Source organism: Mandrillus leucophaeus, unplaced genomic scaffold (genome assembly GCF_000951045.1).
Source record: "Mandrillus leucophaeus isolate KB7577 unplaced genomic scaffold, Mleu.le_1.0 Scaffold395, whole genome shotgun sequence".
NCBI lineage: Eukaryota > Metazoa > Chordata > Mammalia > Primates > Cercopithecidae > Mandrillus > Mandrillus leucophaeus.
The window spans coordinates 2,501,226-2,516,569 of NW_012104198.1; positions in this window are offsets into that span (position 1 = coordinate 2,501,226).

A 15,344-nucleotide genomic window follows, 5' to 3' on the forward strand; every position below is an offset into this window, starting at 1 on the left:
AAAAAAAAAAAAAAAAAAAAAAATTAAGGACATAATAGGCTGGGCACAAGGCCAGGAGCAGTGGCTCACGCTTATAAGCCCAGCACTTTGGGAGGCCAAGGCGGGTGGATTACCTGAGGTCAGGAGTTCAAGACCAGCGTGGCCAACATGGTAAAACCCCACCTCTACTAAAAAAAAAAAAAAAATACAAAAATTAGCTGGGCCTGGTGGTGTGTGCCTGTAGTCCCAGCTACTCGGGAGGCTGATGCAGGAGAATCGCTTGAACTCAGGAGGCAGAAGTTGCAGTGAGCCGGGATTGCGCCATTGCACTCCAGCCTGTGCGACAGAGCAGCGAGACTCCATCTCAAAAATGAAAAAGAAAAACAAAAGAAAGAATCACCAAGCATGTTGTAGGCCAAGGAAAGAAACGTAAGACACGAATACATTGCATAGCTTCCTCCATAACTCAGGTGTTATCAACCAAGGCAAATAACATTCACTTTCCAAGTTTCATATCATGGAACAAACTGACACTTTACTTGAAGACAGATGTCAGGGGCCCAAAGGTCAGAACTAATTTCATAGTAATACCAAGATACGTTTTTGTTTTGTTTTGTTTTATGAGACAAGGTCTTGCTCTGTCATCCAGGCTTGAGTGCAGTAGCACCATCATAGCTCACTGTGGCCTCAAACTCCTGGGCTTGAGCAATCCTCCCATCTCAGGCTCCCACGTAGTTGGGACTACAGGCATGCCCCATCACACCCAACTTTTTTTACTTTTAAATAAAATTAAAAGTAGAGACAAGGTCTCTATGTTATCCACGAAATCAAAAAAAGTTTGATTTTCTAGTTTTCCTATAATTTTAGAAATATTTGATTTGTATATGTGCTTATTTCTCTCTATCAGCCAATCAGAACAGAGTTCCTTTAATTTAAGTGACTTCACAAAATAATTTACGGATACCCTCCAGGGACAGGAAAATATTGCTCACTCACCTGAGGATTCTGACTGCAGCCTCAAGCAATCCTCCCACCTCAGCCTCCCAAAGTGCTGGGATTACAGGCATGAGCCACTGCACCCAGCCCTAAGATATTCTTTATGTTAAACATGTTAATGCATTTGTTATTATTATGACTCAATAAATATTGACAATTTTCTGTTTTAATTTCTAACCCAATAAGTATCAATAGCCATAACCCACATAAATCAAAGCTCTTTGGGGTCTTTAATAAGCCCTAAGAGATTAAACAGAACTAGCTTTGACTTCACTGAGGTGTGGACAATTGTGAAATGTCATTTTAATCAACTAGCCAAGCTCAGGGCTACACCTAAACCAGCTCCCTAGAATGGCCCACGTCCCTTATATGACATCTTGATGTGGCAAAAATGGACATGTTGATTGATAGACCCCAAAAGAGGGCCTCTCTGTAGCACACACAAATAAGCAGCAGGCCAGGCACAGTGGCCCACACCTGTAATCCCAGCACTTTGGGAGGCCGAGGCAGGTGAATTGCTTGAGCTCGGGAGTTCCAGACCAGCCTGGGCAACATGGCGAAACCCCATCTCTACAAAAAATACAAAAATTATGGCTGGGTGCAGTGACTCAGGCCTGTAATTCCAGCACTTCAGGTGGCCGAGGCGAGAAGACTGCTTGAGTCCAGGAGTTCAAGACCAGCCTGGGCAACATGGTGAAACCCTCTCTCAAAAAAAAAAAAAAATACACAAAGTAGGCTGGGCGCAGTGGCTCATGCCTGTAATCCCAGCACTTTGGGAGGCCAAGGCAGGCAGATCACGAGGTCAGGAGATCGAGACCATCCTGGCTAACACAATGAAACCCCGTCTCTACTAAAAATACAACAACAAAAAAGACATTAGCTGGGTGTGGTGGCAGGCACCTGTAGTCCCACCTACTCGGGAGGCTGAGGCAGGAGAACAGTGTGAACCCGGGAGGCGGAGGCTGCAGTGAGCCGAGATTACGCCACTGCACTCTAGCCTGGGAGACAGAGTGAGACTCCATCTCAACAACAACAACAACAACAAAAACACAAATTAGCTGGGTGTGGTGGTGTGTGCCTGTTGTCCCAGCTACTTGGGAGGCTGAGGTGGGAGAATCACCTAAGCTTGGGAGTTTGAGGCTGCAGTGAGCCGAGATCAGGCCACTGCACTCCAGCCTGGGCAACCGGAGTGAGGGCAATCCTGTCTCAAAAAACAAAAAGCGAAAACTAGCCGGGCTTGGTGGCATGCACCAGTAGTCCCAGCTACTTGGGAGGCTGAGGTGGGAGGATCGCTTGAGCCCGGGAGGTCAAGGCCACAGTGAGCCGTGTTCACACCACTGCATTCCAGCCTGGGCGACGGAATGAGACCCTGTCTCAATTAAAATAAATTGAATTAAATTTAAAAATAAGAAGCAGCAAAATTATACAAATTTAAAATTGTGCTTAGTAATCAGTGTTTCTGTTTTCTTCCTTACTCAGAAATGATCTGGGCATCCAATGAATATCCATTAATTAAATACATTGAGTATCAGTCAGAATTTTCAATTACCTAAAGATCTTGGAAGTTATCTTCAAGATGACATACTACAAAACATAATTACGTTGAAATAAACTTATTAGATTAATGATTTATTTTAGTCAAATGCAAGGATACATTTTTTGTAATCTTCAACATTATGTAGAAGTGGTAGCTTACTTGATCAGTAAACCTTCATCAATTTAGGAAAACACAAACTTAAACAGATAAATGCACACTTGTATTATCCTTAACACTAACAAATCAAAGAGAAAACATCCATAATAATTACAGGATAATTACATAATAATAGCATAATATTGTTTTTTGTTGTTGTTTTGTTTTGTTTTTGAGACAAGGTCTGGCTCTGTCACCCAGGCTGGAGTGCAATGGCATGATCTCAGCTCACTGCAACCTCTGCTTCCCAGGCTCAAACCATCCTCCCACCTCAGCCCCCCAAGGAGCTGGGACTACAGGCGCACACCACCACTACTGGCTAATTTTTGTATTTTTGGTAGAGACAGGGTTTTGCCATGTTGGCCAGGTTGGTCTCAAACTCCCAGGCTCAAGGGATCCTCCCACCTTGGCCTTCCAAAGTGCTGGGACTACAGGCGTGAGCCACTGCGCCCATCCTATACTGTTTTTATTAAACTCAAATAATTAAACTAGCGTCATTTGCCAGAGATTTATCTTAATTATGAGAACTTGGATTCTGAATTCGTTTCTGAAGGAGGAATCTTTTTCAAGTCTAGTGCATTGACAGTATTGAAAGTTCAATTTCTTCCTGGACTACAGAGGACAGCCATTTAAAAAGTTTGATTTCCTAATTTTCCTGTAATTTTAGGAATATTTGATTTGCATAAATGCTTATGTATCTCTATCAGCCAATCAGAACTGAGTTCCTTTAAGTGACATTACAAAATAATGTCTGGACACCCTCCAGAGAGGGGAAAACATTACTCCCTCACCCCAGGAGTCTGACTGCAGCCACAGAGGGAGCTTAATGACTCATTTTCACACAGTTAACCACAGGGCAAGAGATTCGAGAGGCACAGGCTAACATGCCTGACTCCTGCTGTTCTCTGCCAACATCCGTTCATTGATTCCTAGAAGTCACCAAATGGTCAGATCAGAAAGCCAATTTCCCAATCATCACTGCCACCACTAGGGAATAACTCAGCTATAAACAAACCAAAACCAAAAACATAACAGGGGACAGGGTGGCCTGGCCCCGGCTGTCTATTTGCCTTAATTTGACTCACCTAAGGGGCAGGGTGACATGCAGTAAAAAGGTCTTTTTCTATTGATTGCCACTGGAATTGCTCTTCTGAAGTGCCGCACTGATATCTCTGTGCTCCTGCTCAAGGACCCACAGTGGCTCCCTCCTTCCTGTTACCATGTGGATGCCACTGATTCTTTCCTCAGCTTCCATGTCAGGCTGTCATCTGTCTGAATATGCAGTGAGGCCACGGTGCTCTCTGTGCATCACGATCATTGCAAGCAAGGCCAGGGTAACATCTGCCCTCACTCTGGGTCACTGCATAGATCTGAGGGGTTCTTGGCAATGTCAGCTCCCTGAGGGCAGAGGTTTTGTGTGCCTTGTTGACTGTTATAACTTGGCACAGTGCCTGGCACATAGAGATACTCAGTCAATATAGGTCAGAAGAGTGAATGGATGTACTCCCCAACCCTCAACTGAGTCTTGAGGAAACTGAGGCACAGAGTGGTAAAGTGACTGGCTCAGGACCATGTGGGTGAGTCATGGGAGTAACAGGATTTTCCCTGGGTCCCCAGTTACTTACCCAGTGGCCACCCATTTCTTTTCACAGTCCCTCCCCATACCTTTCCTGACAGTGGGAGACAAAGATGTGTACCACTGGCCGTGCATGGTGGCTCACGCCTGGAATCCCAGCACTTTGGGAGGCCGAGGCGGGCGGATCACTTGAGATCGGGAGTTTGAGACCAGCCTGGTCGACATGCTGAAACCCCATCTCTACTAAAAACAGTAGAGATGTGTGGTGGCGCACGCCTGTAATTCCAGCTACTTGGGTGGCTGAGGCATGAGAATCGCTTTAACCCGGGAGGCAGAGGTTGCAATGAGCAAAGATCATGCCACTACACTCTAGCCTGAGTGACAGAGCAAGATTCTGTCTCAAAAAAGCAAGCAAACAAACAAACAACAACAACAACAAAAAACGTGCACCACTGAGACACCGTTCAAGGAAAGGCTCGCTGTGCAGCTGCAGGGAGTGCGGTGGGCAGGCAGCCTCCAGCTGTCAGCTCCTTCAGGGTCTGCAGAGAACCACTTCCCCAAGCTCATGCCCTTTACCCCAAAACACTCTGCCACGCCATCCCTGCTCCAGAGCTCCCCGCTGGGCTGGCCAAGGCTTTGTGCGGTGCGGCTTGCATCTGTACTCAGCTCTCCCCCTGCCCAATCCTGCTTCCTCCTCCTTCCCTTTACATCAACTGATAAACCTCCTGTGCCCCAAGTTCCAGCTCAAATTCTGCTTCTAAAGAGCCTGCCTGTGACACTGCCCAGTGAAACTAAGGGGTCCCAAGACTGCATCCACCAGGAGTTACCCCAGGGAAAAGCACATGAGTGGAATGGTCACTTTGTTTATCAGCTGAAGAGTAGTGGAAAGAGTCAAGAAAGCTCACCTGAGAAAACCAGAGGGTTGCAGCTCAAAGTCAAGGGTACAGGAAGTGACCCTGAGAAGGTCTCTGGCACTGTGTTCTATAAGGCTCAGCCCAACACAACCAAGCTGGTGAGCAGAGCAAGAAAACCCAGGACTGGCTTTTATTCAGAACATGTTTCCACCTGGTTCTGAGGGAATCGATATATCAAAAAGCTGGGCATAGTGGCTCACACCTGTAGTCCCAGCCACTTGAGAGGCAAGGGTGAGAAGATCTCTTGAGCCCAGGAGGCCAAGTCCAGCCTGGGCAGCATAGTGAGACCCTCCCCCATCTCTAAAATGAAGAAAGCAAAAAGTCCAAGGGAATAACAGATGGATTGCATGTTTCCGGAGCTGAGAAATCAGTCTGCGGGGAGTTCCTGAAACATGTAATATGCAGCATAGCTCAAGAAGCAGGTTGTTTTAACTTAGAAAAACTCAACAATGAAGAGTTGAAAGTGGCTGGGTGTGGTGGTTCACACCTGTAATCCCAGCACTTTGGGAGGCCCAGGTGGGTGGATCACTTGAGGCCAGGAGTTCCGAGACCAGCCTGACCAATGTGGCAAAACCTGTCTCTACTAAAAATACAAAAATTAGCTGGGCGTGGTGCCGTGCATCTGTGGTCCCAGCTACTCGGGAGGCTGAGGCACGAGAATAGCTTGAGGTTGCAGTGAGCCCAGATGGCGCCACTGCACTCTAGCCTGGATGACACAGCAAGATTCTGTCTCAAGGGAAAAAAAAAGAAGAAGAAGAAAGTGGTGGTACTTGGCACTTGAATAATCTCTCGGATGCAAGAGTAAGTTATGTCGATGTGTTGAGAGCTGACCAGACCAACCCTGTTATGTAATGCTAGAGCATCACCATGGACAGATGGAGGACAAAGCCCCAGAGCCACCAGCCAGAACCTCAGTTAGCTGTGGTAGGAGGGGCTTAATGGCTTCTTCTGTATAATCGAGTACTAATTTCTAACCACGATTACATTGTGGTCTTGAGCTTATGGCCACTATAAGTTGTTGTTTTGTTTTGTTTTGGAACTTACTGTTACTATTTAGAGAGAAGGTCTCACTCTGTTGCCCAGGCTGGAGTGCAGTGGCACGATCACGGCACATCTTTTCTATACAGATGAGGCTGTGAGTTAGAATTTGCCATCAGTGACTTCCCCTTTGAATAAGCACCTGAAAATGAACTTAGTATAGTCATGTCAAGGTCTCATAAGAGTGCTCAACATTGTACTGTAGCCACTTATATTCACTGCAAGAGAGAACACCCAAGGTCACCAAAGTATCCTTTCTTGGGTCCACGGTGAGAAAATGGGTAAACCATGTGTCCACTTCCTCGCTTTTCCTCTGTTGTCCACTAACCCTAATTGATACGCCCATTTCAATTTTTAGTGTCTGCTGTGAAGACTGCTTAATTTGATCCAGCCATATGCATGAGCTTGGCTAGGATTCAGTTGGCTCTCTTCCATTCCTTTAGCTAAAGATTTGGTCTCTTGTATGGAATACAGGAATTCATGACTTGTATTTTCAATGTTGATCATGCCCTTCATCAATAAAAAGGGTCCTCTTTGACTGTCTAATGCTTTTTTCCCTTAATTTTATCTTGAACTTCTATTGTAACTGCTGTTTTCTCTCCTTACTTTTCTCATGCATTTTTATGCATCATTAAAAAACTTTCTGAATCATATTGATTCAGATATCATTTGGTTGTTTCTTGGAATATTCATTCAGTCTGAGTGCCCTTGTCATTTTTTTTTTTTTTTTCCTGAGACAGGTCTCACTCTGTCACCCAGGCTGGAGTGCAGTGGCACGATCTCGGCTCACCATAGCCTCTGCCTCCCAGGTTCAAGTGATTCTCCTGCCTCAGGCTCCTGAGTAGCTGGGACTACAGGCACATGCCACCACATCTGGCTAATTTTCGTATTTTTTTGGTAGAGACAAGGTTTCACTGTGTTGGCCAGGCTGGTCTCAAACTCCTGGCCTCAAGTGATCTACCCACCTCAGCCTCCGAAACTGCTAGGATTATAGGCATGAGCTGCTGTGCCAACCTATCCCTGTTTTTAATTCCACTTGTGATTACCTTTAGGTTAAAAAAAAATATACAGTTGAGGCCAGGCGCGGTGGCTCACGCCTGTAATCCCAGCACTTTGGGAGGCCGAGGAGGGTGGATCACAAGGTCAAGAGATTGAGACCATCCTGACCAACATGGTGAAACCCTGTCTCTACGAAAAATACAAAAATTAGCTGGATGTGGTGGTGGACGCATGTAATCCCAGCTACTCGGGAGGCTGAGGCAGGAGAATCGCTGGAACCCGGGAGGCAGAGGTCGCAGTGAGCCAAAATCATGCCACTGCACTCTAGCCTGGCGATAGAGCTAGACTCCATCTCAAAAAAAAAAAAAAAAAATTGAATCTACGTTTCTCTAATTATCAGCAGCAGAAATGAAAGACTATATATTCTCTCCTTTGTGAATGGGAATGTGAACTCTTCTGAGATCACAGAAACAGGGGTTTCGATGCTGTGAGAGTCACACAGGCAGGGTGGAGGCATACTTGGGATGTGAACCCCATGGGTCACATAGACTGCAGTTTGGAAATGCTGGGGTCAGACACACTAGGTATAGATCCTCATATTGACTGTGATATGAACACTTCTGGGTTCACACAAATAGGAATTTGGACACCTATGGGTCACACAGACTGGAGGGTGAACTTACGGGTTCAGGGACCAGGATGCCAACAATCCTCAGGCCACAAAGACTAGAATGTGGACACTCCTGGCCACATACATACTGGGACATGACTACTTCTGGTGTCACACAGAGCAGGGTGCAGAAATTCCTGGGGTCACACAGTGTCAGGTATAGATCCTAGGAGTGTCCACACCCTAGTCTGTGACTCCACTAGAACTCACATTTATTTCTGTGGACATTTTTGTCCACACTGCAGTCTCTCACCCCATTATATCTGGACTGCAGTCTGCATTTCCTTAATAGTGACCACTGTGAAGCCCTTATAAGTCCAGTAATTTAATCTCCTATATTTGGGTTCAGATCTGAAGGCCACTAATGCTGAAGTATTTGCCATAAGCCCAGGTTTAAAGTGTAACCGAAGAGGCATGGATATAGAGACACTTAACAATGGTCCAGTCGGGCGCGGTGCCTCACGTCTGTAATCCCAGCACTTTGGAAGGCTGAGGCGGACAGATCACCTGAGGTCAGGAGTTCCAGACTAGCCTGGCCAACATGGTGAAACCCTGTCTCTACTAAAAATACAAAAAATTAGCCAGGCCTGGTGGCGCTCGCCTGTAGTCCCAGCTACTCAGGAGGCTGAGGCAGGAGAATCACTTGAGCCCCAGAGGCAGAGATTGCAGTGACCTGAGATCGCGCCACCGCACTCCAGCCTGGGCGACAGGGCAAGACTCCATCACAAAAAAAAAAAAAAAAAAAAAAAAAGAAACTCTGTCTCAAAAACAAACAATGGTCCAAGTTCAAGGTCAGAAAATAGGGCATGGGTGATGGACTAGTTAACACATGCCAGGGCCAGTGCTTTATAAATAGGAAGGTATCAGCCAGGCGTGATAGCTCACCCCTGTAATCCCAGCACTTTGGGAGGTAGAGGCAGGTGGATCCCTTGAGGTCCAGGAGTTTGAGACCAGCCTGGCCAACATGGCGAAACCCTGTCTCTACTAAAAATACAAAAGTTAGCTGGGCATGGTGGTGCATGCCTGTAATACCAGTTACTCAGGAGGTGGGGTCAGAATCACTTGAACTCAGGAAGCAGAGGTTGCAGTAAGCTGAGATCGTGCCACTGCACTCCAGCCTGGACAACACAGTGAGACTGTCTCAAAAAAAAAAAAAAAAAAAAGTTAACCACGCGTGGTGGCACACACCCGTAATCCCAGCTATTCAGGAGGCTGAGGCAGGAGAATCACTTGAACCCGGGAGGCAGAGGTTTCAGTAAGCCAAGATCGTGCCACTGCACTCCAGCCTGGGTGACAAGAGCAAGACTCTGTCTCAATAAAAATAAAAAAATAAAACAGGAGGGTATTGATGGTAAACTCACTAACCAAAGTCCTTGTTTAAGGGGGCATTAACAGTGGTAGTTTTATCAGAGGTCTGTGTGGAAGGCAACACTACCAGAGAGGAATTTATAGCGGAAGAATGAACAGAGACCATAGTTTAAAGTCAGATGCGGACATTAATGATAGGAGAATTAATACACAGAGTTCAATAATAGACCAGAAAAAGCACTGATGATGGAATAAAGACACCCAGATTTGAGGTCAAGTAAGAGGGGCAAGGATTTTTAAATAGTTCTGCTTTAATTATTCTGTTAAATATCTAGACAAAGAGGAGGGATTTGATATTGGGATAGTTAGCAAATGCTTGAACTCAGACTAGAGGAACGTTCCAGGCATAACAGTTAACAGAGACCGTAGTTTAGGGTCAGACCAGAGAAAAAGGGATGAGGACAATCAAATTAATATCTAGGTTTGAGGTCAGTTCAGAGTGGACTCAAGTCTAGAATACTTAACAGAGCCTGGGGTTTGAGTTCACACTCTAGGGGCACTGGTGTTGGAAGAGATAACTATACAATTTCAATGACAGATCCACAGGACACTGGCGATGGAGCAGTTATCAGAGGATCAGATTCAAGGTCAAACCAGATGGGAGTTGGTGGTATATTTAACAGAAGACTGGTTTGAGAAGGCTTGGAGTGGAAGGATTTGGGGATAGTTAAATGGCTGTGTTGGCTAACTAGACCAGTAGATCTTTAAATATGAAATAGGAAATGTAAGTCCTGGTTAAGAATCAGACAGACTAGAGAGCAAGGATAGTGGAAGAGCTCTGATTAGGGACCAGGATGATATTGAATGTGGAATGACTAGAAAAGAGAACCCGGTGGCCAGGCGCGGTGGCTCATGCCTGTAATCCCAGCACTTTGGGAGGCCGAGGCGGGCAGAGCATGAGGTCAAGAGATTGAGACCATCCTGGCCAACATGGTGAAACCCTGTCTCTACTAAAAGTACAAAAATTAGCCAGGCGTGGTGGCACGTGCCTGTAGTCCCAGCTACTCGGGAGGCTGAGGCAGGAGAATCGCTTGAACCTGGGAGGCGGAGGTTACAGTCAGCCGCGATCGCGCCACCGCACTCCAGCCCTGGCAACAGAGCGAGACTCCGTCTAAAAAAAAGAAGAAAAGAAAAGAGAACCCAGATTTTGAGAACATGTTCAGCCAGAAGAACATTGATGCTTAACAGGAGACCAGATTTGAGATCAGACCAATTGATGGTGTGAGTCAAAATGGCCTATATTCAAAGTCAGATGAGAAGAGTCTGAAGGTTGAACAGTTAAAAAGAAGACCAGGCATGACCCATGTGGCACTGTTGGATGAAAAGTGAACCGAGGTCCAGGTTTGATTCGAGACCAGAAGGACCTTTAAGCTAGAACATCAAATGAAGGTCAGCCGGGTGCGGTGGCTCACGCCTGTAATCCCAGCACTTTAGGAGCCAAAGCAGGAGGATCACTTGAGGTCAGGAGTTTGAGACCAGCCTGGCCAACATGGTGAAACTCCATCTCTACTAAAAATACAAAAATTAGCTGGGCGTGGTGGCAGGCACCTGTAATCCTGGCTACGCAGGAGACTGAGGCAGGAGAATCGCTTGAACCCAGGAGCAGGAGGTTGCAGTGAGCCGAGATCATGCCACTGCAGTCCAGCCTGGGCAACAGAGCGAGACTCTGTCTTAAAAAAAATAAAAAATAAAAATAAATAAATAAAGTGCCTGGGTTTGAGGTCATAGGTGCTGGTGAAAGAAACATTAAGAGATGCCCAGGGCCGGGTGCGGTGGCTCACACCTGTAATCCCAGCACTTTGAGAGGCGAAGGCAGGCAGATCATAAGGTCAGGAGATCGAGACCATCCTGGCCAACATAGTGAAACCCCGTCTCTACTAAAAAATACAAAAAAATTAGCCAGGTGTGGTGGCAGGCGCCTGTAGTCCCAGCTACTCAGGAGGCTGAGGCAAGAGAATGGCATGAACCCGGGAGGCGGAGCTTGCAGTGAGCCGAGATGGCACCACTGCACTCCAGCCTGGGCAACAGAGCAAGACTCTATGTTCAAAAAAAAAAAAAAAAAAAAAGAGATGCCCAGGTCTGAGGTCAGACCAAAGAGTCAATGATAGTAGACTAGTTAACAGAGGCCTGGGCTTAAGTGTAGACTCCATGGGCATTCATGGTACAACTGTTTTGTTGTTGTTGTCGTTTGGGGTTTGAGACGGAGTTTTGCTCTTGTTGCCCAGGGCTGGGGTGCAATGGCACAATCTTGGCTCACTGCAACCTCCGCCTGTTGGGTTCAAGCTATTCTCGTGCCTCAGCCTCCTGAGTAGCTGAGATTACAGGCATGCACCACCACTCCCAGCTAATTTTGTATTTTTAGTAGAGACGGTGCTTCTCCATGTTGGTCACGCTGGTCTCAAACTCCCGACCTCAGGTGACCCGCCTGCCTCGGCCACCCAAAGTGTTAGGATTACAGGCGTGAGACACTGTGCCCAACCAGTGGTACAACCATTAATACAGAAGTGCAGATTGGAATTGACACCATAAGGGCATTGGTGGTGAAATAATTAACAGAGGCCCAGATGCAAGGTCAGGACTGAGGATCCTCGAGGTTGGAATGGAGCAAAAGGGCGCTGATCACAAAATACAGTAGTCAATAGAAGCCCAAGTTCAGTTCAAGGTCAGATCAGAAGTCAATTGCTAGTGAAATATTATACAGTAGCCCTGGTTTGAGATTTGACCAGTGGTACACCAGTGGGGTAATAGTTAACAAAGGCCCAGCTTCGTTCTGAGACCAGAGAGGCTTTTTTTTTTTTTTTTTTTTTTTTTGAGACAGAGTTTTTCACCAGACTGTAGTGCAGTGGCGCAATCTTGGCTCACTGCAACCTCCGCCTGTTGGGTTCAAGCTATTCTCGTGCCTCAGCCTCCTGAGTAGCTGGGATTACAGGCACACGCCACCAAATCCAGCTAATTTTTGCATTTTTAGTAGAGACGGGGTTTCACCATGTTGGGCAGGATGGTCTCAATATCCTGACCTCGTGATCCACCACCTCGGCCTCCCAAAGTGCTGGGATTACAGGCGTGAGCCACTGCGCCCAGCCATTTTTTTTGTTTTTTTGTTTTTTGTTTTTGACACGGAGTCTCCCTCTGTCGCCCAGGCTGGAGTGGAGTGGCGCGATCTCGGCTCACTGCAACCTCCGCCTCCCGGGTTCAAGCGATTCTCCTACCTCAGCCTCCTGAGTAGCTGGGACTACAGGCGCCCGCCACCACGCCCTGCTAATTTTTTCGTATTTTTAGTAGAGACGGGGTTTCACCGTGTCAGCCAGGATGGTCTTGATCTCCTGACCTCGTGATCTGCCCGCCTTGGCCTCCTAAAGTGCTGGGATTACAGGTATGAGCCACCGCGCCTGGCCCAGAGAGGCTCTTGATGGTGAAGTAGTTGACAAACACACAGGTTCAACGTCAGACAAAGGGCAGGGAACAATTAATCAAAGCCTCGATTTGAGGCAAGACCAGAGTGGCATTGATAGTGGAATGGTTGACAGAGCTTCAGATCTGATGTGAAACCAGTGATGCTGGACAAGTTAACCGAGGCCCAAATGCGACTGATAACACTATTTTTATTCTTTCTGCATTATCTATTCCCCCTTAGGTGGTGAGTCAAGAAAAGTACCACCAAGATGAGTTTAAAGTAGAATGTCAAATCTGCCACCTCAAAATTTCACAAAGAGGAGACCCCCAAAATCATGCACAACAATATTCATGATCAATCATCTTGAATCTAGACTCAATAGAGAATGTGAAGAGTGTAAACAAAAGAAGAAAAATGTTAGTGAAAAAGGAGGTTCCTCAAAATTATCTTGCCATCCACAGACCTTGGTGGAAACTGGGCATCTGTGTGGTGTTGCATACTGTGCAGAAAAACAGTAACAGAGCAGGCCTCAACTGCGATCTTTGGAAAGGCCTGCTTCAAGGTTGGCCCTTGACTGGTGTCTAGGAACATAGATTCCAGGAGGGTTCCCACCATTCCCTAAGAGATAAGAACGGCTCACTCTGGCCGGGCGTGGTGGCTCACACCTGTAATCCCAGCACTTTGGGAGGCCAAGGTGGGAGGATCACTTGAGCCCAGGAGTTCAAGACCAGCCTGGGCAACATGGTGAAACCCATCTCTACAAAAATCAGCTGGGGTTGTGGTGGTGCATGTCTGTGGTCCCAGCTACTTTGGAGGCTGAAGCAGCAGGACCGCTTGAGCCTGGGAGGTTGAGGCTGCAGCGAACCGTGTTTGAGCCACTGCACTCCAGCCTGGGCAACAAAGTGAGACCCTGTCTCAAAAAAAGAAAAAAATAAAAAATAAAAAAGAATGGCTTACTCTACCTAAGCTGTTTGTATTAAAAAGTGGGCCGGGAGCAGTGGCTCACGCCTGTAATCCCAGTATCTTGGGAGGTCGAGGTGGGCGGATCACAAGGTCAAGAGATGGAGACCAGCCTGGCCAATATGGTGAAACCCCGTCTCTACTAAAAATACAAAAGTTAGCTGAGCATGGTGGCACGCGCTTGTAGTCCCAGCTACTCAGGAAGCTGAGGCAGAATTGCTTGAACCCAGGAGGCAGAGGTTGCAGTAAGCCGAGATCGCACCACTGCACTCCAGCCTGGCGACAGAGCGAGACTCCGTCTCAATAATAATAATTTAAAAAGGTGGTTTATGCTGAGCCCCTGCTTTCCTTTTGGGAGTCTGGGATTTGGGTAGGTGCCAGGCAGGGGGTGCCTGTGTGACCATACCCCAGTAAAAACTTGATATCAGCCAGGCGCTCACGCCTGTAATCCCAGCAGTTTGGGAGGCTGAGGTGGGAGGATCACTTGAGGTCAGGAGTTCAAGACCAGCCTGGCCAACATGGTGAAACTCCATCCCTACTAAAAATACAAAAATTAGCTGGGCTTGCTGGTGTGCGCCTGTAGTCCCAGCTATTCGAGAAGCTGAGGCCCAAGGATCGCTTGAACCCAGGAGGTGGAGGCTGCAGTGAGCCGAGATCACGCCATTGCATTCCAGCCTGGGCATCAGAGCAAGACCCGCCCCCCAAAACAAAGCAAAACAAAACAACAACAACAACAACAAAACTTCTGGGTGCTGAGTCTCTAATTGAGCTTCCTTGGTTGGCAACATTTCGCATGTATTGTCACAACCCATTACTGTGAACCAAGCACATCTTCTGTGACTCCAATGAGAGAGGAGCCCTGGAAACTTGTCACTGGGTCTCTCTGGGAGTTGGTCCTGCACACCATTTCTTTTTGTTGATTTTGCTCTATATCTTTTTGTTGTAATAAATCAATCACAGCCATGAATACAACCACATACTGAGTCCTGGAAGTCCTCCTAGCAAATCACTGGGCCTGGGACTGGTATTGGGGACCATGACACACACACACACACATGACCTTTACCACGGGAACAATCTAGCTCACTGATGTCCCTATCTCACCACCATGTACCCTGAGGTCTATTAGATGGAAGTGCCAGATAGAAATGCTTGGGGTAAAAGTAATCACACTGTCAAATAACTGGACTGAACAAACGGGAGATTATTTCCCTCCAACAAGACTGTTGGTGCGAGTTCAGCAGCTCAGCAACACTGGACCAAGCTGGAGTCTCTACCAAGCTGTGGACTGACCCTAAGGTCCCAAGATGTCAGTCGCAGTTCCAGTCAACGCATATGTGGCAACAAATGGAGCTGAGGAGGAAGGGAGGGGACGGAGCAAGAGCCTCTTTGCCGCTTCAGGTAACTTTGACATTTTCTGGTGACACAGGCCACTGATAAGCGATTTTGGTTATTTACCCCCATCAATACTCAAACCTTTTTCTCCTCTCTCGGGGCTCCCCTCAAATACTTAACATCACTTTTTGGTCTCTAAGCTGTTCCAGGGCTGGAATTTGCACCCTGAATGGGGCTGGGAGGAGACAAGGGTGGTTGAGGGATGCAGATTCCACCACACAGCAGGAGGCCCCAGGTCAGCCTTAACTTCCAGTTGCTCCTGCACCAGCTTGGGGCTCCGGGACCCAACACGTCTGCTCCCTGCTTTCAAGAAACAACACTATGCAGAGAGAGAGGTGGAGCCCAGGCAAGGGCTGCTGTGT